Genomic DNA, 25,687 nt, shown 5'->3' with positions numbered 1-25,687 from the left:
ATCTGGAAACTACTGCATTTGACCTCATCCAAGAGGCAAGGGACAGGTTGATTGAGACTTTTTCAAAAAAATTTCTATATGTATGATTTATGCATGCACACCGATCGGGAATCATTGTAGTTTTCAGATACCTCTTCGTTCCCAAGGATGCAAAATAGTTCTTAGCTTGGGCTGTGGCCTCGGCAAATGTTAACATTTGGAGTTCAGCAATGCTGGAAAGAGTGGATAGAATAGTCTCCATAGGTTTTAAGGGGATTTGTGACTACTTCAGCGGATGGTCAGGACAACAACTATGTGATGTAGCCACATTCTCCATGGCAGGTGGAAAACCAGATTTTTTTCAAGAATTTGAAAAATTTTCTGAAGGTGGTTCGACGATACGATGCGAGCAATGTGCTATTGATTGACAACAGTTTCTATAAATACCATTATAATCCTCCCAGCTCCTACATCATTATACCTAGCCTAGAGGAGCGGCGTAGTGACTTCTTGTCCAGGGACATGAAGGAGGCTCTTGTGAAGTGGCGTGATGCTACAGATCGATCAGCCAAAGCTGTCACCTTCAATAATGTGAAGCCTACATCGAAGGACGACTATGTTAAAGCTGCACTTCGGCGTGGTGGAAAGATGACCAGTTATGAACAATACTTGAAAGGGCCACAATTGATGCCAATGCTCTTTAAGCACTAGTGTCTCTACATTGTCATGTAGTGGTGTATTTGTAAAGAACTTATGTAATTTTTTGAAGCCAACTTTTGTAGAAACCCCTTGTATAAGCAGACTTGTCATTACAGCTACCTATTTGTAAGCTAACACTCTCCACAAAGCCATGTATATGCCTACTTCCCATGAGGGATGTTTTTTTTGGCAACATTCAGAATGCCTCTGTACTGACTCCCTAACATGGGGTGCTACCATTTAACAAGTGTTGAAAAGCGAGTGAGGGATACAAAGCGAGCGAGACAAATGAGTTGGAGATATCTTGTAGCTGAAATCCTAGTAATACTCGACTGTGCTTAACTTTATTTTTTTTCCACGTTTGTATACAAACTGTGTATGCTCCATTTCCTTTTTTTTCTTATTCCTCAACACCATGGAGGAATTTTACTGAGCATTTTCAGTTCTAGGTTATATTTATCCCCACTCTCTTCTTAAGTTAGTACTTACCACACACTTTTTGAAGGATTGGTTAGCTCCAAGAGCGTGTTACTGAAGTGAAAAGAAACCAAAGAGTCCCATAAAATTTATCATTAGTAAAATGGCCATAGTCATCCGAAGGCCAACCCATAAACTACCTATATACCTGCACAACAATCGTGACATGCTTGCCATATTTTTAAGGCATAAACATCCATTACTTCTTTGTCATTAAAACCATAAACATAAAGCTTTTCAACATAAGAAATATTATAATTTCAATCTTCTACAGAGGCACACATATAATCCACTCACACTTCTCATACATAGATCATGACTAGAGAGAGAGTGTGTTCAACATGAAAAATGACACTCTAAAATAACTAATGCACAAAAGCAAACTTTTCCAGTTCTCATTAAGGAAACAACCAAAAAGAATACTCTTCAAATTGCTTAGTGACTCAACACCTAAAGTTTGCCGACTAAAAGTCAGAGAATGTGGTTTGATTTGACTCATTGAAAAGAGCTTTTGACTACAAAAAAGTACACATAAATAACTTGGTTTGTCATTAAACATCATGATCTCCATACACCACCTAGGTTATGTGGAAATAGAGAAAGAGGGAATAGAGGAAGGGGGGGGGGAGTAGGTTATTGCGGATAGCTAGTACAACAAAAGTAAGTTGCCAAAATAGGATATAGATGATAGATAAAAAGAAAAACGTGCTTAAATTGCTAGCATATGTTTTCCATACAAGGCCTAAAACATCTAATTCTATATAGGATGAAGTTGATAGCTAAAAGGTGAAACTAGCTTAAGCAGCCACTAGCACACGTCTTCCATGCAAGGCTTGGAATAACTTTATATTTGAGAGAGCAGCTTGATGCATAAATGCATGAACATTTGCATCCAATCCAAGAGTCCTTAAAAATACAAAGTATTTATGCTTGCATGGAATATAAGTACTTGCCTTTGCATCTCGTCTCACAAAGTCCTCACATGTACACCGTGGAAATTGACTTATTGTGATGGAATATGAAATCCCACGTGCTTTTGATCCCTTTGACTCCAAGAAGAAAACTTGGACTTCGTTTGGGACTATTATACTCTCTCTAAGAATAGTTGCATACATTTTAGTTGCCAATCCAATCTTATCCTTGAAATCTTTGGTGAGTTTGCTTCTCCACTTGACCATTCTACCATCCCTCTTTTGTGGTCGTGTTGCACTTGCAGGAGGTTGAGATCGAAAGCTTTCTACAACTGCACCTTCTTGAGAGACATCATCCAAAACAAAGACTCACTTTTGCAATAAAATTGTCTCTTCTAAAGATAGAAACGTTCCCTTTGAGATGGGCCACACACCAGGTGTAGGACCTGGTGGAAAAATAACAGATCCATGCACATTCCAAGCATGTTGCACATTTCTATTGCAAAACCAAATGACCTGCTCTTGTATGCCACCTGGGTATCTCCTTCTTCCTTTCAAGCAAGGGGCAGGAACACCATGCAATGTTGTTCCCCCATTTATGTTGATCTCAACCCCACACCTCTCACCTACATCAACAAGAAAAAATTTAACACCATAGAGGAAAGGTTAGCGAAAAAAAATGATAGATTCAATGTTGTACTTCTAACCTGTCTCCTTGATTAACCCAAAACAACTCACTTTAGCCTTAGGAGGTGCTCTCCTAATGGCCCAAGTGGACTCTGCAACTTCAGACTCCTTTACCTACTGTACTTTGAAGCTTGGACATTGTGGAATAGCTCTAGAGGTTGTGATGGTATTATATTCAGGTCTATGACTATCAGTCTCATGAATCGGAGTTGAGTGATCCAAATTTCTTTTTTGACGCAAAATTACTTGCTCCATGGGCTGTCTCATATACTCCGAAGAGGCAAGACCTACTACATCCATTGTAGAAGCAGCCAAATCAATCACCTTCTTCTCAATCGCTCAAGTTGTGTGTCCTTCCATTAGCCTTTCATCTAGTTGTTTCAAGTCCGGACCAGTACCATGATATTTTCCATCCATAAAAGACTTATATTTTGCACTTTGCTACACTTCTAGGCATAAGTCAACAGCAGTAGCCTCATACAATGAGACATACTTTGTTGCTCCATGTGTAGCACGAATACTTGCATGTTTAGACTCAGATAGGTTAGTTGATGGTACAAATCCCAAATCCATGTGTTGTGTAATAAACTGATCAATCCAATGTGATGCTCGTGCATCCCACCATGCAAGCCATAGTTGTAAGCTTTGTAGTTGTCCCTCAATAATGTGGTTGTCAGTCCAATAGTTTTGTATAGCTTGCTTACATCGTTCCTTCTCCATCTCAGTAGGTGCACTTCTCCACTGCCTGCACATATACTTGTGCTCTTCTTGAAAGGCTGGCTTAATGCACTTCTTAGTTTGACCCACCATATTTGTCTCCCAGTGAAACTTGCAAAACCTCTCTTTCTCCTCCACCTTATTATTTGGACCACCAAAGTAGACTGTGCGCACTGCAATCCAATTTTTCTGAGCCTCATCTGACATGAAACCTCTAAATTGAGGAAGTGGAAAACCATTTTGCACCATTTGGTTGTTTAACATTTTCCAAAATTGAACCTGAGCATGGTGATCTTGCACCTTAAACTCACAAGTTGGGATTGTGAGCAACTCACGTACATGTGGATCATATACATGGGCTCCCATTGTGCACCACCCGTTCACCCGATGCACATGATCAAAATGCACCCATTGGCCCTCCAATGAGCCACCTGGTTGCATTTGATTAACAAGATCCAGTCCTGAACCTGGACACTTAGAAGACATCTTGAACACATGTGGCTGGCTATCATCACCAAGTTGATCAGGAAAAATAACACTTTGGATAAATGGATATATGCATCTTTGTTTCAGTCTCAAAATAGCATCCAACCCACTGTCCCCTTGAAGAAAATCTTTTCTAGTAGCCTGGATGGACCTCCTGATTCGAGGTTTTTGAGAGATAGGAGTAATTTGATCTAGTACTTTGTGCAAGTAACCCTCTGAAGAAGTCTTGTGAGAAGCAACATCCTCATGAATCAAAAGCTCCATGATCAAGTCCCTTGTGACTGAGACTTCAATTTGCTTGCATGTGCTAGAAGGCTCAATGGTTGCCCGCGTGAACACCTTATTGTGAACAACCTCCTCCACCTTTTTTGATAACCCCTTTGCCACTGGATGATTATAAAAGCCCATGTGTATGGCACATCTTGTTGTGCCATCTCTATCTCGAGGGATACAGTAGTATATGAATGCTTGACAAGTTTTGATACATTCTGGTGATTCACCACAGTGATTACAAAGAAGAACTACATTTTCTTTGTTCAATGGTCCAACAGGTGGCGCAGATTGAAGCTTGCCTTTCCACTGAGTCTCATTCACTGCTCCAAACATATCTACACAAGCACAATCAATGTTATAACACCTTAAGTGTCCACAACACCTACTTATCCTCACTATTCCTTTAAAGGCATCAACAGAGCTAGTCTTGTATGTTGTCCAAACATGTCCATCAGGACTTTGCTCCATGCCTTTCATGTTAGAACCATATTTGCAAGGTGGAAGTTCAAACAAACAGTAGCCATCATATTCAAGCGGAAGCTCATCAAGTTTTTGACTAGCTTGTGCTGAATAAAGAGCAACATGAAAAGAGCTAAACAGTGGAAGCTTTTGAAGACTTGAAAGAATGCTAATCTCTTTTTCTACCAATTTTTGTACTTGTCGCTTTTCTAGCTTGTAAACACCTCCATTGTTATCATGAAGCTTATACCCATGACTTCCATCCTCTAATGAAACTATAGAAAGAGACACAACTACATCATCTATAGAAGTTGCTTCAGATAGAATAATGTCTTGGTCTGCAAGTTGAAAATACTCCTTTAGAGCACTGAGACTAATATCACACATCTCTGTGTCATATCTAATTGAGAGAACTCTTTCTTCATATGTAATAAGAACTGAGTGAGGCATTGTAAGAGTGAAGCATCCAGAGACAAACGCAGAGCTCAGGACAAGATAGGTTCACTTTTAATATCCAAAGCCAGATCCATAGAAATCATTTTCTTGAGCCTTGAGAAAATGTTGAGAAAAAGGTTGGCATTAGTAATAAATGGGATGGCATTTAAAAAGTTCGTGCAATCATCTATTTGATAGGGACGGACCAGGATCCATAAGAGATAAAAGAACACAATTCATGAGGAAATTAAAAGCTTCTGTCACAATTTACGCGGAAGGTAGCTTTTGATTTATGTTCACTTAAATTTTAAAACATTTCCTTTTGGTCTATGCTCATTAAAGTTTTAAGCATTTTTTGTGAATATCAATTTTAATTTTTAAATAATTTTTTGATTTTTAAATAATATTGTGCAGAAGTTACGCTCTAAGAACTGCTCTGTTTTTGCACTCTCCAAGAACTGTTCCACAGGGGTCTCCAAGAACTGTTAGGAAATGCTATCCTAACAAGGTCGGTTATTTTGTTTTCATCTGCTCACCAAGGGTTTCATTGTTGCGTTTGGAAAATCAAATCTCAGAGTTTATTTTTCTCACCAAGGGTTTTATGCTTGCGTTTGGAAACGCTTTCATGGGAGCACTGGTGAGAGGTGAGTGTGGAGCGAAAGGCTCTCAGGTTGGAGGTTTTGAGTCCTCACCAAGGCTTTGAAGTTTGTGTTTGGAAACACAACTTGGAGAAGCAAGGTGAGGAGAGAAGCGTTGGCAGATTTTTGCAGTTCCAAGTAGTTCACAGTTCCACGCAGATTTTTAGCTTGGGTAGTTCCAATCAGTTCCACGCAAGTTTTCAGCCATTGCGTAGGTCAGCCAGTGCGCAGATTCAGCCAGTGCGCATGTGAGCCATCATAAATCTCTTTTTAATTAAAATCTGTCTTTAATCCAATGTGGGGTTAATTAAATTTGTGGAGGAGATCAAGACGCATGATTGTGGACAGGGCAAAATTGTAATCACCAATCAGTAAGGACTGAGCTATGCTAGGTGCGGTAAACGTTGGAACATCCTCGATATTGAAATCGTTTCGGAATGTTCTGCTCTCAACGATGGTTTTTTTGCTCTTGTGGCTCTTAACTCTAGGTTCATTCAGCAGAGCCAAATGATTATGAGCGTGCATTCTCGCTCACGATTCACCTTGGGATGTGAGTAGGGGCAAGTGCATGTTGGAATCAATGGCCTTGATGAGAATGTTTTTGTAATTTAGGTTTGTGTTTCTCGATTTTAGTGGTTAATACTGACGTAGGCACCTGGCTTTGACAATCGATGAAGATCGTTAGAAATGAAATAGGGTGGGAGTGATTGAAATTGGCAGGGCCTTGCAGTTTGCATTTCCAGGGTAGTGTACTCCACACCATGCCCTTGCAGTTTGCGTTTCCAAACGCTATTCCTCAGGGCTTAGTGAATACCTACGGAGGTGTTGGGATAATCGTCTCTTGATTTATGTTGTGGTGAAAATGCATTGCCTCGCTATGATGATGGAGCTCATAAGCATTGCCTTGCTGGTGAAAATGCATTGCCTTGCTCTGATGACCCATGTGTATATGTACCCATGTATGCATTCACTTAGGATGAACCAGACATTATGATTGTGTCCTCTCTTCAACTGCTTCGAGAAGAGTGTCTCTGTACACTAATTACACATCCTCAAGCTCACAACGACAACTCTTGCCTTAATCACAACTCCATCTGCTTACATATCTCGAGTCTTGCCTTAATCATATAAACTGCATCTGCAAGCTTACATTTCTCAAGTCTTCCTTAAACTGCAACCATGCGCAACTATGTTGCACATAACTGAGGCTTCTCATCAAGAAAACAAGTGCCAATAATCTCGTATGGCTTAATAAGAGTACATCTTTATGGCTGTCTGTGTCCTATTACAGATGAATAGAGACTCGAGAGAGGTGGCATGTGCCACATCGTGCTTGCAAGGAACATACTTGAATGCGAGAAAGCTTGTATTTGACAGAAGATAATTCGTGTGGCAGATTGCAGCTGGCAAGACTCATAATGAATGGGAGGATGAACACAGAGCATCCGAGCTGGTTCATGTAACCAATCCTCTTCTATAGGAAGTTGCAACGGCACTTGCTTCGATTTTTGCGCACATTTTCCTACATACACTGTGCATCTGTACCATTTTACATTCTCTACTACATAAGGTAGGTCTTCACATTGACATTATTCACACTTTTGTCATACACACTTGGGAGTCAGACCTTATTTCCGGACATTCGAGATCCTGTGACAGAGGTCCTTCCTCCATGTCAGCACAACCTAGCTTTGACCCTCTTGATGACACTACTCCATGTCATTTGATGAATGTGATGGATGTTTTTGGAGATGCTCCACCTGAACCCGCTGCAGATGAAGTAGGGGTTAGAGTAGCCTCATCACAATAGCACCGTATTCTTTAGAATGACTTGTAATGCTTTATGTCCTTGCAATGCTCACCTGTCGTGGCCATGGAAGATGCCCCATTGGAGAAGTTTTTATTGTTGATTTCTCTTGCCTAGAGAGATAGGTTAGAGAAGCATGTACTCTCACGAATTACAGTGCTAGACACCCCACCACAAGACTACAAGAAGTGGAAGGCTCTCAGCACAACCTAGCTTTGACACAGTTATACTCTTCCAATAGCTTGATGATCTGTTCCCAAAACTCTCTTTCCAATTGTTGACTAATTTTCACCATTTTCTGCTCTTCTGGGGTGCCTATGTTGACCTCCTATAGCTGGTCTGGTTTCACCCACACAGTTAGATTTACTTCTTTCATTGGTTGATCTTTCATCCATGCTTCAAGATTTCTCTTTCGCTTTGCTCCCTGCTATCTTTCTCTGGGCTTATTATCTGGTCCTCTCCTTTGATCAACTCTTCTAGGTCCTTTGATTCAAGTTTCCCTTTCTTTCTTACTTGCTCAAGCATCCTATCCACATGAATTGAGAAAAGTGGTACCAGGTGTGGCTTTTGCTGTAGTAGGGCCTCTTCTTCGTCATCTTCTAGCACTTCAGCCATGTTGCATGTTTCAGCTGGCCTTGGCGTCATTGTTGAGTTCCTCACCACTTTGTTACTCCCAAAGTGAATACACGTCTTTTTTTCGTCCGTCCTTATACAGATTCTGTCTCTGTTCCAATTGTGCTTCACCTTTGCATATCTTAGCCACGGTCTTCCTAAGGCATGTCACCACCTCTCGACATCTTGCGTTTGGAAACACTCTCTAGCAAGGCTTGGTGAAGACCAAATCTTGTCTCATCACCTACTGCTGTGAAGACCCACTTTGTGTTTGAAAATGCTTTCCTCCAAGGCTCAAATATACTGAGATTGTAAAATGATAAATGTACGTAGCAAGAATGGTTGCCTTGGGTTTATTTTTGGTGGACGTAACAATTGATTTGGCTTGCAGTTTTCAGATTTCTGTCAGGCAATTCACTTCATAGATTTTCTATCACGGTAGTCAGTTCGCAGATTTCCTGTCATATTCTCGTAGCCAGTTTGTAGATTTAGCTGAGCGCTGTCAGCTCAACAGTTGCGAGGTAGGCATGTGAAATGTGATGGTTCAAGCTTTGTTAATGTGATCGACATGTTAAATGTGATGGTGCAGGCTTTGCTAATGAACCCTTAATTAAAGTGATCATCACTCTTTGTTTAAACTACTCTTCATGCATAGATTTCTCGCAACAAATTGTGTGCTCACCATGGGGTTGCATCTTGCGTTTCCAAATGCAAGTTTGAAACCTTTGTTGAAGCAATGAAGCAATGTGGTTTCAACTAGAAGCTTTTGATGGTTTTTCTTTTACAGGTTTGCAATGGAAAAATCTGCAAAGAGGAAGACAACAAAGTCGACACCCACTGAGCAAAGTCCCAACAAAAGTTTAAAGAAGAAACTGGCTTTTGTATCAGTTGAAGCTGAAGAGATTGATGTTGACATAAACCCTAAACCAACGAATGTCGTGCAAGACAAAGATGTAAACTCTGAGGTTATAGAGGATGATGATGAAGATGGAAACAATGCTCTTATAGCAAGTAATATCCAGCTGGTTGTAGGTGGTGATGTTATTGGTCGTTGCAGGGTATTGCCAGCTGATAGGTGTCCTCGCATACCTCTATGCAGGTTACTGCCACATGCCAAAGTAAGAGGTCTCCGAAAAGATGTAAGTTCACTTAAAATTGCATTTGCTACAGAGAACTATATGCCAGAGAAGGGAACGTTTGTTGTCTCCACTTGTCTTTGCAATGGGGAAGAAACCTTGGTACACAGATATCATTAAGGCTTCTTGGGATCCTATGTGGTTGGAAGCAGATATGGAGTTTGAAAAAGAGGTGTCCTTAAAAAGAGAGCTGAAATTTATGTCAAAGAAATTTTTTTTTGTGTGGGAGGGGAATCACAGGACAAAGGCTTGGATAGAAGTTATAACCAAACTTTTTAAAGAGGATAAATCAAGACATGTGAGAGTTATGTGCACTCTCATAGATCCAAGGAAGGTTCCAGAGATAGCCCTTCTTGCTTCTTTGCAACGCATGAACATGTAAGTTACTTTTTTTGGTAATTTTGGTTGTGCATTGTTCTCTCAAAGGTTTAATTAATAAGTTATCATATCCTTCTTTATGCAATAGGCTAAATGAGCATGTAGTGATTAAACCATTGCTTCGAGATGTGCTAATTAACACCAACAACATATGTGGGAGTGATAAAAAAGAGTATATTGAGTATTTAAAAGAGGAGGAGAATAAGTTAGTCAAAGGTTGCAAAAGCAAAGAGTCATGGTTTCCATTTTCGAGAGGTTACTTGGCAAGGCTTGTGTTTCAGGTACTTAATTAATTTTTTTTCTGTATAGATAGATTTTGTGTATGCAATTATAACTTTTATTTGTGGGATATGTAAAGGTTGAATATAACAAGGAAGTTGCATCGGCAACGGAAACAATTGAAAGAACTATGCTAGAAGAACAAAGGGAGGATACGTTACGAAAGGAGAAGTCGAAGATTCAAATACGAATTTCGGATAGAATTGGCAAGGTATGTTTATTTTCACAAAACAAGTAATTGAGCTTATTTTTCATTTTGAGAATTTAGATATATATAATTAAACTTCTGTCAGGTTTTACTTTGCATACATCCCAAATTGGGTGAGCAATGGAAAAAGACATTGTTTGATTTGCAATTTGAGGGTAAAGACTCATATGTGACATTGGAGAAACTTAGAATGCTTGCAACTTCTGATTTACAATCTGAAAAAAGAGTTAGAATTTTGAAACTATTAGAAGCTCCAAGAATTACAAGGGAGAAATGCTTGATACCTACAAGAGAAGCTGATTTTAAAGGGTAAGTCAATTTATCATTTAGAAGGATTGGAAGACATTGGTATGTCTAAATGCTAAATTCATGTTTTTGCATGTTAATTTGTGACAGTTGGTTGGTGAGAGAAATCTTTTTGGATAGGGTTGAAAGCGTGGCCATGTCCTTACTTGAATCTTCACTTGAAAGCATGGAGGAGCCACCAACAATGCCACTAGACCCTACTTTAAGAAAGTATTTTGATGGAGTGAAGTTGGAAGCCCGTAAGTATATGTTTCAAATGTTGAGACATAGAGATGCAAGAGGGGATCTCAAATCAGGAAAAAGTGGTAATGAGACAAAGGAGAATAAGTCCATGGAACTTGAAAAAGCGGCACAACGTGTTGTTTTTAGGTACATTGAATGCTCTTTTTAGCTTTGATTGTTTTTGGTGTGAATTGATGTGAATGTTTTTTTTTAATATGTGTGTCTATTTTAGGTTTTTTAAACACCTTGTTGTCAAGAAGTTGCTTAGTGAAATACCAAGTGTTTGCAAGGCATGGTGTAAAGTGGGTGACTCTCCTTTATGCATGTTTCCTTCTACCATGAGTAAATGGGAGATAGAAAATTTTCCATGGTGGATAGACTTTCCTTCGGGGAATCGTTTGGAGGAGGAGATTGATATGTATGAATTGCATGCTGGTAAGAGATCCACAGCTTCTACGGCTACTTTGCACAAAGAGGCTACAAAGAAAGCATCAAAGAAAGACATCACTAGCAAATCAAGAGGTTAGTCTTTTCTCCTTAAACACAACCATTTGATACAAGTGTTACAAGCTTTTGGGTTCTCTTTGAATGTGTGTAGTTTTATGGGGTTTCTCTATATTAGGTTATGGTGAGAAAGACATTCATACTCAAGAGATTGTAGAAATTCTTGTAGAAAGTGATAATGTATTAGGTGAGTTTTTTAATATAAAAAGCATGATATCTTTGTGTGCTCATTTGCTTTCCTAAAGAGTATTTATGTGTATGTGCAACTTGCAGAAGATTCAACTCTTGCAAAGGAATTTGTGACATATATTCACAATGGGCCATCAAAGATAGAATCTTATAGAGACACATGTTTTGAATCTATTTTTGGATGTTGTGTTGGTGATTATATTGAAATGGGTAGAGATTTTGAGAAAGGAAGAAAGAATGAGGCATATGGAAATATGCATGAGTTTTTCAGCTTGCATGCTTATAGAGACCATCATTATCATCATGGAGAGAAAAACGTGAAATGGGCAGCAGGACTTGTTTAGATAGACTTTCCCACAAGTATGGTGGGAATAGATGCTGGCGAGGAGGTTCCTTTGTGGGATATGTTGACAGAGGATCATGTACGCTATGGTATCTCCATAGTGTTACCATATACATGTGGTAGTGATGTGTGTGAACACACTAGGACCGCCGGGGCATTTTTTCCCTCTTTAGGACGTTTTTCCCCCCATGCATTGTATATACGCCCATCACTCTAGGGCTATCTATCTTTCCATTGCACACTAAGTTATACACTCTCTATTGTGTGCCTTGAGCTTCCTTCATCTTCTCCAAGCTGTGTGTGTTTCTCTGCAACCCTAATTCCAACAATTGGTATCAGAGCAGGTCACGTCCTCCCGGGCTTAGTCGCCAGCTGCTCCAGCACACGCCTGCTCACCTTCTCCGATTTCAGTGAGCTTTGGTGAGCGTTCATAGGTCGACAAAAATTTTGGGATGGCTCGAAGAGCTCAGTCTGCTCAAAATTTTGATTTGGGCTCATTCGGCCTCCGTTTCCACTACAGGCAGTACTGCACAGGCTATTTCGTCATTTTGTGCAGAATTTCTGTCAGTGCCATTTTTTTCATAACAGGTGCCTTATAGTCTTCTACGGTTTGTGCTATATAGCATAGGTTGTTCCCGCTCCATTTCTCCTATTTTTGGGCAGTTTTCACATCAGGTGCAGCATTTACCATGGCTGACAACAACAACACAGATGTGTTCAAGATGTTTGCTGCTGAGGACAGGTTGGATGGGGACAACTAAACTATGTGGGCTTATATGATGCAACATGTTCTTGTGTCAAAAGGTGTCTGGAACATTGTGCAGGGCATTGATGTACGTCCTGGTTCTGAGGATGTAGGCGATGTTGAGGATGTTGCAGGTCTTGCTGCAAGGATTGCAGCTGTTAGAGTTGTTTTGCCTATGGCAGAACAATCTCCTTGGGATGTTAAGGATGCGTAGTCATGCATTGATTGCGTTGTCTGTGAATCGCACCATTGTTCCTCACATCCGTTCTGCAAAATCTGCAAAACAGCCTTGGGATATTCTAGCAGGTCTTTATGCAAGCCGCAATGAGGCTAAAATTGCTTTGCTGCGTAAAGAGCTGGAGTCGAAGATTATGCATGAGGAAGATGATATGGACACTTTCCTTGCTAGTGTCAAGGATATCAATGAGCAGCTTATTTCTGCAGGTGAAGTCATTTCAGACAGTTCCCTTGTGTAGACGGTTCTTGATGCCTTACCAGATTCCTACCAGACTTTTGCTAGTACTTGGAGACTGATGACCCAAGGAAATCTTGAAGTTTTCAAGTTTGATGCATTATGCACATTGCTGTTGCAAGAGTCACTTTCTAGAAAAGACAGGACTAGGCAGCGTGCAGTTGAATAGGCCCTTTATTGCTTCTCAAAGAAAGGGTGGTAACAGTAATGCAGCCACTTCTTATGGTTCTGCTGCGAGTGGCAAAAATTCTGTTCCTTATGCTTCTGCTGGCAGTACTTCGTCTGGCAATTCTGGTGATAAGGGCAAAAGAAGATGCATTGCCATTATTGTAAAGCCAATGATCACTTGATCAAGTCATGTCCTAAGTTGAAGGCCAAAGAGGCTAAGAAGAAAGAGGGTGGTTCCACTGCAAATGCTGGTTCCACTACAAATGCAGCCATTGTTGAGTCTTCTGTGAAAGGAGACTGTGTTGCTGATGTTGATGCAGAATGGGCTTTTAGCGCAGATTGCACTTACAATCCTGCTGTCCATGATTCATGCTTGTCAGTTGTTGTTGCAGATTCACATGTGTGGTATTTCGACAGTGGTGCTACAAAGCACATTACCTCACATCGTGAATTGTTTACCTCTCTTGAGTCTGTCCCTCATGGGAATTCAGTCACTTGTGCCAACAACGTCGCCTCTTATCCAGTTCAGGGAGTTGGAAAGATTGTGCTCACTACTGCTAATGGCAGTTCCTTCACACTTGTTGATGCACTTAATGTACCTGGGATCAAGAAGAATCTCTTGTCTATATCCGCACTTGCTAGACTTAAACTTGTAGTCAAATTTATGGATGACAGATGTACAGTTCATGATCTCAGTTTTGGTGATGAAATTGTTGCATCTGGCCTTTTGTGCCGTGGGCTGTATAAGCTCACTTTGTATGAAAAGTGTGGACAAAATTTTGCAAATGCTGTTGCAGATTCAAGGGCTATTTCAGATGCAAAACTTTGGCATGCACGTTTTGGTCATCTGAATTTTGCCAGTTTGCTGCGTTTGCAGAAATCTGATATGGTTGCTTCTTTACCGCCTCTTGAAGCACCTGTCAAACATGTTTGTGAAGGCTGTATTTTGGGTAAGATGCAGCGTTCTAAATTTCCAAAGGATGGTTCAGTTCGGGCCACATGCAGGTTGCAGCTTGTGCATAGTGATGTTTGTGGGCCCATGCAAACTCCGTCCTTGGGAAATTACCTGTACTTCGTGACTTTCATTGATGATTACTCCAAGAATGCATGGGTATTTCCGCTTAAAGCGAAGTCCGAAGTCTTTATGTGCTTCAAACAATTTCTGGCTATGGCTGAAAATGTCTCGAAATGTACTATGGGCACCCTCCGTTCAGATCGAGGGGGGGAGTATATGTCTCATGAATTTAATGCATTTCTGGCTAGTCGTGGGATAAAACACCAATGTACAGTGCCTTATACACCTCAGCAAAATGGTGTTGCTGAGAGGAAAAACAGGTCACTGACGGAAATGGCACGATGTATGGTCAAAAGTCAAGCTTTACCACATTCTTTTTGGCTTGAAGCCATCATGTGTGCCACTTATGTACTTAACAGGTGTCCTACGAAAGCTTTGCAGTCTATTACTCCATATGAAGCATGGCATGAATGAAAACCTTCTATTGAGCACATGCGTGTTTTTGGCTGTTTGGCATATGCTTTGGTGCCACGAGTGCAGCGTAGAAAATTGGATGATAAGGCTGTCAAATGTATTTTTGTTGGTTATAGTGCTGAAAGCAAAGGTTACAGGTTGTATCATCCGCAAACAAAACGTATTCTGGTTTTTCCGGATGTAGTGTTTGTGGAAGATTCTGTTCAGCCCTTGCTGTCATGTACTAGAGACAGTAATGTAAGCTCACAAGACATTTATGACACTTTGTTGCCTCTTTTCAGTGGTGGAAATACGAATGTAAGTTCCAATGAGGCAAATGTACAGCCTATGGGGGTTTCTGAAAATGTTTTAGATCAGCCTATTACTGATGCAGATGTACATGATGTACTTGATGAGGAAAGGGCTGAAAATGAGCAGGCTAGAGGTATGCCAAAATGGTTGGTGCACACTTTGCGTGACAGTAAATTGGATGCACCTTTGTCTAGTCGTACTCGTTCAGGCTCTCGCCATGCATCTTATGCATCAGATTGTTATGCTTTGGCTGTGTCTAGTTTACATGATGTTGAGGAGCCTCTGTCTTTTGATGAAGCACAGAATTCAAAAAATTGGATGGCTGCCATGCAATCAGAATATGATGCACTTATAGAAAATGACACATGGACTTTATGTGATTTGCCTCCTGGCAAAAAGGCCATTGGTATGAAGTGGGTTTACAAGTTGAAACGCAAGCCGGATGGTGATATTGATCTCCATAAGGATCGACTTGTTGCAAAGGGTTATGCACAGCAAAAAAGCATAGATTATGAAGAGACGTTTGCTGCCACTTGTCGTATGACTACTGTGCGTTTTCTATGTGCATTGGCAGCTCATTTTGGTTGGGATGTACATCAATCAAACATTGTTACTGCTTTCTTGAATGGTGATATATTTGAGGAAGTTTATGTAACGCAGCCTCGCGGTTTTGTCATAAAAGGACAAGAGGACAAAGTGTGAAAATGTAACAAGGCTTTGTATGGGTTGAAGCAATATCCTTGTGCCTGGTATGAGAAAGCTGACACTCATTTGGTCAAACAAGGCTTTCGTAACAGTCCGACAGAAAGCACATTGTATGTAAAGCGTGAGGGTGATGTATTTCTCATCGTGGTTCTTTATGTTGATGATTTGCTGATCACTGGACCAAATGAGAGACATATTGCTGAATTTAAGGCTGATTTGAATGCTACTTTCACAAGATGAAAGATTTGGGGCTGTTGCATCATTATTTGGGTATACAGTTTAAGCAGTGTGATGGTGGTATTGCCTTGTGTCAGAAAAGTTACATAGAGACATTGCTATGTAAGTTTGGACTTGAGGATTGCAAACCTATTGCCACTCCCATGGAAACAGGTTTGAAGTTGATTCTAAATGATGCTGGCGATCCTGCTGATGTCACTCTTTACCAAAGTGCTGTTGGCTGCCTCATTTATGTATGCAACACGAGGCCGGATATTCAGTTTGCAGTCTCAGAGGTCAGCAGATTTATGCATAGCCCAGGGTCTAAGCATTGGCAGGCTGTCAAGAGGATTTTCCGCTACCTTAGTGGCACTTTACATCTTGGCTTGTTTTATCCCAAGGGGGGATCATTGCCGCCAGACTTACATGCTTTTTCGGACTCAGATTGGGCTGGTTGTTTTGACACGAGAGTGTCCACAAGTGGTGTTTGTGTCATGCTTGGCAGTTCATGTATAACATGGTTGAGCAAGAAGCAACCTACTATGGCCACTTCGAGTTGTGAGGCTGAGTACAGGGCACTCTTCACAGCTACGGTTGAGTGTGTATGGCTCAGACGCCTTGTGGCTGATTTGGGTGTTGGACAGGATACTGCCAACACTATCTACACTCACAGTAAGGGCGCATTGGCAGTTGCGAGAAACCCAGTTTTTCATGCTCGCACAAAGCACATTGAGGTGCATTACCACTATGTCAGGGAGAGGCTCTCAGCAGGAGAGATCAGCTTGGCTTAAGTGCCAACATAGGACAACCTTGCAGATCTTTTCACAAAGGCATTGTCTTGTGAGAAGCTTGAAGCTTTCCGCAAAGATTTGGGCTTACTCCCCTTTGTGGACTGATCCTGTCCTCAGGGCATGGCACTTCCCTTTACTCATGTGCCAGTTCTCGTTCACCGCATCACTCCAGGGGGGATTTGTTACCATATACATGTGGTAGTGATGTGTGTGAACACACTAGGACCGCCGGGGCATTTTTTCCCTCTTTAGGAGGTTTTTTCCCCCGTGCATTGTATATACGCCCATCACTCTAGGGCTATCTATCTTTCCATTGCACACTAAGTTATACACTCTCTATTGTGTGCCTTGAGCTTCCTTCGTCTTCTCCAAGGTGTGTGTGTTTCTCTGCAACCCTAATTCCAACACATAGGGGCTGCTAATCTTGCTAATGATTGTTGGTTGATCATGATTAGACCATTGGATGGTAATCCTACTTACATTGAATTTTTCTTAAAAGATTTATTTGTTCTTTTCTTTTTTGAAAATTCTGTGGTTGAAACTTGTAGGTCCTTGCCTCAAATGGATTGAAAAGTATGCATATTGTCAAGGTCTAGTCGTGGCAAGAAGAGTGGTGATGGGAAGAAAAATACCATATGGAGGTTGCAAACAAGGAGAAAACACTCGCAATGTGAGTAATTGCATAACAATTGATAATACCAATCTCTAAAAGTAATGGTTTGATGATGTAACACTAATACTTTTCTATTGTGATATGCATGATAGGTACGATGCAGCATACTCATATTTGCTCATCGAATGGGTTACTATCCAACTTTGTATTTTGAGGATAGTAAAGCTCTTTTAAAAGCTAATTCATTGCAAAGTGATGATGATTTTTGGGCTCATTACATGCCTGAAAGCAAGAAGACACAACATCCACAATCCTCTAGATTGATTCGTGGAGAAGTTCAAAAGAGTATGAGCTTCATGGCTTGTGTCCTACACACTTGTTGTTCTCCAAGGGGTTTAGTGATTGACATGGGTTGTGGTACACCACTATCACATGCAGCCATGATATTGGGATATACATGCTTTGCTTTTGACAATGATGCATCAATCATCAAGGATTTGGTGGAACCTATTAAGCTATCAAGTGAGAAGAGGCCAATTGCATCAAAGGAAAAAGAACATACAAGAGGAGTGGAGGAGTTTGTGGTCAAACCGCTTGGAAATCCTTTTTTGATGGATCACTAGTAAGTTTTACATTGGGTGTCTCTTAGACCTATGTTGCTTACTTTGGATGCTTACTTGCATGGATATTTGACTTATAAGTAACCTCTTGGTACTTTCTTTATTTAGTTTTTAGTTTTGAGATGGTGGATTGTGTGCCATAGACATGATGATGTTCTTTGTGGCCTTATTTTGAATTTAGCTAGTCCTTTTATAATGTAGTTAGTAGCTATAGTATAAATAAGATTGATTTTTAGTCAATTCTCTTTCTTTATGTATGTTTATCAATGTGTATGTCATGAAAAGTTACTTTTTTCTTTGTGCCTTTGTTAAGCTTCAAGATAGGTGTCATTGTGGATATAACATTGATTGTTATTGGTGGGAACACTTTCCCAGTACGCTTCCTTTTTATGCAGAGCTAGAGGCACAAAGAATGGCGGCAAATGACTCATTTGATGATGATTTTGTTGCTACTCCAAGGAGGGAAAGAAGAAAGTGTGATTTTGTTGATGACGACTGTGAGGAGGATAAATAATTGTACAACTTGAGAACATTTATCTGGATGTTTACTTTGATAGCATCTTATTGTAGTGCTCGCTAATTATGCTTTGGTTTTAAGGGATATGTAAGGTGTTATTATGGATTTTGAAAAACCAATTGTTGTCTCTTATGAATGGTAACCATGTGTTTGTGGATGAAGCAATTTATGTAAAGTGTGTTGTTAATATGTAGAGTGTGGTTGTTAATATGTCCTTCTCAAGCAGTACGTCTACTTTGGTGTCTTTTCCATAGTATGGTCTCTTTGGTCTTAAATCTTTGTGGTTTTTTTTTACATTATAATCATGCTTTCTATTCTAATCTCTTTGGTTTTTCATCAGTTTCTCTTTGTTGTTTAGTTTGTTTGTTGCACACACTCGCTCTAGTCTTGATCTACATATGAGAAGTATGAGCGGATTATTTGTGTGTCTCTGTAGAAGATTGTAATTATAATCCTCCTTATGTCAGAAATATTTTTGTTTATGGTTTAATGACAAAGAAGTCATGGATGTTTATGCCTTAAAGATATGGCAAGCATGGTAAGTACTAACTTAATAAGAAAATGGAGATAAATTTAATATAGAATTAAAAATGCTCAGTAAATTCCCTACATAGTGTTCAGGAATAAACAAAAAAAGAAAATGGAGTGTACATAGTTTGTATACAAACATGGAATAAAAAAAAGTTAAGTGTAGTCGAGTATTACTAGGATTTCAGCTACAAGATATCTTCAACTCATGTGTCTCGCTCGCTCTGTATCCCTCGCTCGCTTTTCAAGGCTCGTTAAATGGTAGCACCCCCTAACATGTAACTAGTCGGAAACACGAAAATTGAATTTATAATTATTCCATTATGTCACCATTGTTGTTTTGGACTCAATTTATTTTGTGGGTAGTGTGTGCTTGGTTGTGGTTGTGGATGGTGTGTGAGACATGCAAATGAAGGCTTCTACTACCATGCTATGTTTCAAAATTGGAGACCTCTTGTCATTACAATCATATTGTTTTAGCATTCTACCACTGGAAAGTAGCACTACAAGTACCAACCATGGTACTTGGTGTACCCAATGTGCAAAGAGGTATTTTAAAAAGGGATTGTGTAACCACCCACAATGGTACACTATCTTCAGACAAATACATGTGACAATGCTGGGAGACTACCAGCAATGGTACTTCTTAGAGTACCAGATTTACAGATATGGTGCATTCATGATACTTAAAGTACCTAATCTGCACACTTCTACAATGAAGAACATCCACTTAGAACCTGTGATTGGTACTTTAAGACTACCTAGATACCCCCTATAAGTACCTGAACAAGCAGTAAAGTGCTTGAAACCCGAACTATAGTACTTAAAGTACCAAATTTAATGATATGTTACAAAAAGATAAAAGTAAGAATCAGGAGGCTACATTTGTGATTATGTGTTTTTGGAGGACTCAAATACAACGAACAGTAATTGCAGCAAAACAACTGTTTATTAGGCTCCAATATAGAAAGACCTACAAGACCATTGGCATGCTATTGTACACATTTTCATAAACTTCTGCAGATAATCTGAACTTATGTGACTCACCATGTAAGGGTTCCAAGGGTATCTTGATGGATCGAACCAAGTGCGATGCCAACAACACTTTTGGCTGTTCAGGAGGGATGTAATAAACATCCTCGGTACCATCAACTAGCTCATAGTAGTATCCCTCAACCAGATATGAATTTGGAAAAATGTAATTGTCCCAAGAATCTCTTAGCGCTCGTGCTATTTTGTATTTCTCCTTTGAGCACCTCAAGAGGTAGAAGTCTGCTCCATCTTCGTTCCCATTCGTGGCAAAGTTGTCACCTACATGCAGAGCATCACTGATTGCATTGTGATGTCCACCATACATAGGCAAACCTGATCCTTCGTCGTCACTTGATTGATCCCTTTTTCCATCACTGCCATCCAAGGGTTCAATGCTGATGTACTTCCAGTTCTCGACATGTGTGTTGTTAAGGCATCGCCTCCAGTGTTGTGACATACAAGGATAACAAAAACATGAGAGAGCTCTGTAGCGCAATGCACACTTGTCATTCCTAGAGTGTCCATTAACGCAATGCAATGAGCGTGACCCTTCCACTCGCTTGCAATTCCATTTCCTCTCCCTAGGTACATCAGCCGCTTCGACATCCCAAAAAATTTGAGTCACCTATGACTGGGTGGTTTCATCATGAAATTTATGTTTCAAGAAATTGACCACATCCTTGGCACACTTCATGTGCCAAGTGTCAAGTTTCAATTGCTCATGTGTCAGAGCCCTTTTGACGATAGCACCAGCCCCATCATGCTCTCCTTTGCCATGGCTCGATGCAAAGAAACTCCATAGCATCTCAATGCCAGTCAAAAAGTAGTACCTAGATCAATCACACGTCTCAAAGACTAGGCAAGAACACAAAACTCGCACACTTGTTTAAGAGTCAAGGAAGCTAGCATACCTTGACACAAAGAAAAATGGTCTAGATGCCTTGAATTGAGCAGCACATTCGTTCGAATAGACCCAGTGCCACTTCAAGAAGTTGAAACCTTGCTCCTGTAGCCACACACTATGAACTTGCATACAGTGTTGTACAAACAATGTGTCATGCTCTTTGTCATCAGATATGTAAAAATGTATATATTTTAAGACCCTGTCAGCCTCGTCCCGAACATAAGTGATATGCACCAAGATGGTGACTTGTGAAGAGTACCAATGCATTGATTGGATTTCATTTTTCTCCTTGAAAGAGTAATTTTCAGCAAATTCTATAACAGAGACTACCACGTCTCTAGGAAACCTTTGAATGCAATCGTTGAATTGTTGGATTGCCACCTGGCAATAAAATTGTGTTTGATGTAGATGGTTAGATGATTTTCAAGGAAGGATGTAAAGTCCTTGCATCCCATCTCCTTGACCAAGAGATCCTTGTGCTTCTTGCCTTCTTGATGGGCTGACGCAACGTCTTCAACTTACACCTTGACTAAAATCTGGAATGCATTTTCATATTTTTCTCTTGGACAGAGCACTAACCGCTTTGATCCACATTGATCACATTCTCCCTTCAAGCAAGACAGTTTATGAAACGTAGACTCATCGGGCTTTGGACATAATACCATCTCAACCAAGTTGTTGATGCTATCGTGCGTGTATGCAGCAGCTCCACACATTCCTAGGACCTCTTCTGTGAAGCATATATCACAACTGCAGCCACACCCTTCACTATGCACTCCTGTCTTGTTTTGTCTCATCTGGTTGAATGCTTCCTTGATGTATATCATCTGTATGTGAGCAATATAGCAGCAAGTGTACCTATTCTTCAGCTTGTGAACAAACCAAGGCTTCAATCCTTCAAAACACCTGAGAGAGATCTTGATGTGTGAATATTGCATTTGGAATCTCCTATAGAGCTCCACCTATCCAATGAAAAGTAAATCTCATCAAAACCTGTAGTCAAAACAAGGTCAAAGTCATTGTAACTTGAATTTGCTACCTAACATGGTACTTCCTAGACCGTTCATTAGGTACTAAAGTACCTTAGACACGGTAAATGGTACTTTAAGAAGTATCAATTTTTGCAAAGTACCGAAGCGTCTGCAAATGGGACTTTAATAAGCACCACAAAGACTACCTCTAAAGTACCTATATACCTAGATTTGGTATTTTGGAAGTACATGTTTGGTCTCATGCTAGCTTCAAGAAGTATCAATTTCTGCAAAGTACTTGAGCCCTTGCAATTGGTACTTTAATAAGCACCACAAAGACTACCTCTAAAGTACCTATACCTAGATTTGGTATTTTGGAAGTACATGTTTGGTCTCATGGTAGCTTCTACCTAATATCAAGGTACCTTTGAAGCTTCCAAGTACCCTAAGAGGACCTAATAGTATACATGCATGGTTATAAAGGATCTATGAGTTCACAAAGGTTGTTTTAAAATACCATTGAATGTACATTGGTCATCCAGAAGTACCCAAATAGGACTTATGAGAACCAACCCACAGGAAAGTATTACTACCATCTACATGTAGGTACTCAAGGTAATCTTCAAGCTAATATACACGTACAAAGCAACATATAGAAAATTTGGTAGTATTGAAGAGTCTATGCAGCTTGCCCCAAAGCACCTTTGATTGCTTTTATGTATACTTGAGGTACTTGACTCCCCTCATGAATGCTAGTCCTCCAGAAGTACCAAAAGATTACCTTTTGGAGCCTACACACCTCTCGGGCTTGATAGAGAGCATTATACTTGATGTAATACTACCTATATGTAGTTACTACCTATGTACGCATGGTACCTATACTATTGCATACAAGAGAACAAAATAATTCAAGCATTTTTAGAGCATACCTGTGACTCATCAAGCAAATGTATTGGATGCTTAATGTAAGATTTTTGTCCAAGACGTTTTCGGCACACATCCTTTTTGTTTGGCACGACACTCGCGTCTCCGTTTGCCAAAAGCAAAAACATTGTCTCTTATCTCCTATGTGATGCAACGGATTTGAGGCTGTCGACGTCGGCATAATTGCAATGGAAATGCTCCCGCATCAGCTTGTTTTAATCGTTCATTACCTGCTGCAAAATTTCGTCGATGCAGCCCTGTGAACCTCGCCATCTCCGAATTGCTTATAGACCTTGATAGATCCCCTTCGCTATTTACCAGCATCATGCATAAAGCCCTTTTAAGTTTCAGCTCCTCTTCAGACAATGATGCTTTGACTTTGGTGACTATACCCTGTATGGTGGAGAGTATAGATTTCTCTACTCCATGGTGTAATCGTCGAAAAGCTGGCTTCTCTAAAAGCAATCAAAAGGTGGATTTCTTAGCTTCACAATTCATGCCTTTTGTAGCTTCTTGCCATCAAAGCACCATTGTTGTGCAAACTATACTCATATCTTCCGGCATTGACAAGCATGATGTATCACGTTCTCTTTTCCTTTGACGGCTCTCTCATTTTGTCATGGCCCAATACTGTCGCATCCTGCATGTGGCTTCTTGGCGAATTGAAGCTGAGTACTCGGTGCGGCCATGAGGGGGCAGCCCATCATGTATTGGATTGTCTTCTACATGATCTTCAGATGAGTGAGACCACTCCATTGGATTTCAAGCTTGCTCATTGCAACCAAACTCATTGTCTGCAATCATGGGTTGCCATCCAATGTGATCCACATTTGGATATTGTTGGTGTCCAATTGTTGCCTCCGTAGATGTGGGATGCATTGCAAGTTGCAAATTTTGTAGATAATGATTCTGGTGCACAGTTCCCTCTTCCAAACTGTTCACACCTACACACATGGGTTGGTGTTGAATTTCTTCTCCCAACCCTATCAGTGCGTGTATTCGTGTGGGGCTGGCAGTGCCTCCGATGCAACATCCCCTCCTCTTCCAAGCTATTCTCACCCTCACAAACATGTTGGTGCTGAATTTACTCTCCCAACCTGCTGATGCATCTATTCATGGGCTGCCATCCACATTGAGAGTAGAGAGAAGGCTACTGCTGTTCAAATTCTTGCTGCCACATCTGATCAGTCACACCAATACCCTGCTGCAGATTCTCTCCAGTCACACCAATACCTGTCAACTGTAATATGGCTTACATCAAGCCAGTTAGACATTAATGAGGCAGAGGGCTACACAAGCCATGCTTGGTTGCTTCAAGAGAAGTCTCCTAAGAGATGAAGGCAGATTGTTGTAGATTGTTGCATGGCATGTAAGCAGAGATAGAGAAAGAGAGCTCAGACTCCAGGGAGAGGGAAAGAGAGATCAGACTCTAGAGAGAGGTGCTCAGCTATAGCAGCACGCGTGAAAGGCAGACAGACAAACAAAATCCAAGAAATCGTTAAAGTCGTTGGCAGTAAAGTTTTAAAAAACTTAAAATTATTAGTTTTCACAAGAACCTAAAAAAAGTGTGTTAAAGCACCATCCATAAGTGCCATACAAGAAGTTTCAAGGACACTTCTTTTTGCATCACCTTTTCATGCTACCACCCGTTGGCTAGGAAAGGTAAACCTCAGGGTCCTAATCATTGAGAAACTTGATTTTGAAGGAGTTGGGCAAGGAAACTCACAATAGATGAGGCAAGAAGGTCCTCAAGTTCAACCGTCGTCATTTTCAACAACTATATAATATAAACAAAACCCTTCCAAAATCTATTTGAAAGAGACACGAACTCTTTCATGCAGGGACCAGTGCTCGAAAAAAACTTTGTTCTGAAAACTTGACAAATCTACCTACGAGAATTTTAGTGGTGGTAAACTAACTAATTTTGAAGGTTTTTACACCAAATGACGCTAAATTTCTTCAAATTTTGTACGTTTTCTCACTTTCAAATTTAAAATTTAGAGGTATATCTCAAAATTTGCAGTTGGGATTACACTAAACCAAGGTGTTTTTTCCAACCCCTCCCCCTCTCTTTCTCTCTCCTCACTCTCTCTCAATATCTTTAAAAAAAAGTATCTAAAAGAGCTCAAGGCGGTGTGGAGTTTTTTTTTTTTGAGAGAGAGAGAGAGAGAGAGAGAGAGGAGGAGGGGATCGCATATGGGCGAGGGAAGCCTGGAAGGGAAGAGGTTGAGGAGGCGAAGATTGTGCATGATGTAGGATCAACATATCTCTGTTGATGTGCGTCAAGCGACCTTTAACTCTGTCACAAGTAGAGCTTCTACATGTTGACGCAGCCGGCCTAATCTCGTGTCACACCATTGTTTTTGGTGTTGCAGCTTGAGTAGGGTTTTCCCCAACCCAATTAAGTATCGAGTGTGAAGAATCATGGTGATTGTTGGACTAAGAGAGGCAATGTAGGGACAACATGTGCTCCTACGAGGCAAGAGTTTAGAACTTCTAGTGGGGACGGATAGAGGCAGCAAAAGGAGACTTGAGAGGCGCACCTGCTAAATTGCACTCTCTCTATCTCTCTCTCTCTCTCTCTCTCTCTCTCTCTCAATACATATTGGCTCACATTTAAATAGAATGTATTATTCATTGGAAAGATTCCCTACCACCCTTTCACTTTTCTGATATGCACCTCTTCTGTGCACCATGCACCCCCCCCGCAAGGGCCACTCACCTCTCTCAATAGCCCTCAAATACATAGATCATCCTATGAGCGACCACGATGCCAAGAATCTTCAACTAACAACCTCACATGGTAGTTCTTCTTGTGCAAGCCCACACGCCCTTGATGGTGCCGACACGCATGAGAGAGTGCAATTCTCTGTAGTCATCGCATGTGCAATGCTACGAATCTTGGGAAATTCCACAAGAAAAATGATTTCTCAATATTGTTGATACATACCTCTCT

At 40.5% G+C, this 25,687-nt stretch overlaps 2 pseudogenes; one reads left to right on the top strand and one right to left on the bottom strand.

The window, feature by feature from the left end:
- Positions 1-2,418: 2,418 nt before the first annotated feature.
- Positions 2,419-3,473, bottom strand: LOC147446414 (uncharacterized; annotated as a pseudogene).
- A 2,275-nt stretch (positions 3,474-5,748) lies between these two features.
- On the top strand, positions 5,749-11,746 carry LOC147446413 (uncharacterized; annotated as a pseudogene).
- The last annotated feature ends 13,941 nt before the right edge of the window (positions 11,747-25,687 follow it).

The sequence above is a fragment of the Adiantum capillus-veneris genome, chromosome 12 (genome assembly GCF_014529385.1).
Source record: "Adiantum capillus-veneris isolate H3 chromosome 12, ASM1452938v2, whole genome shotgun sequence".
Classification (NCBI taxonomy): domain Eukaryota; kingdom Viridiplantae; phylum Streptophyta; class Polypodiopsida; order Polypodiales; family Pteridaceae; genus Adiantum; species Adiantum capillus-veneris.
The sequence above is the reverse complement of the archived record's forward strand: the minus strand, read 5'-3'. Positions and strand labels throughout refer to the sequence as shown.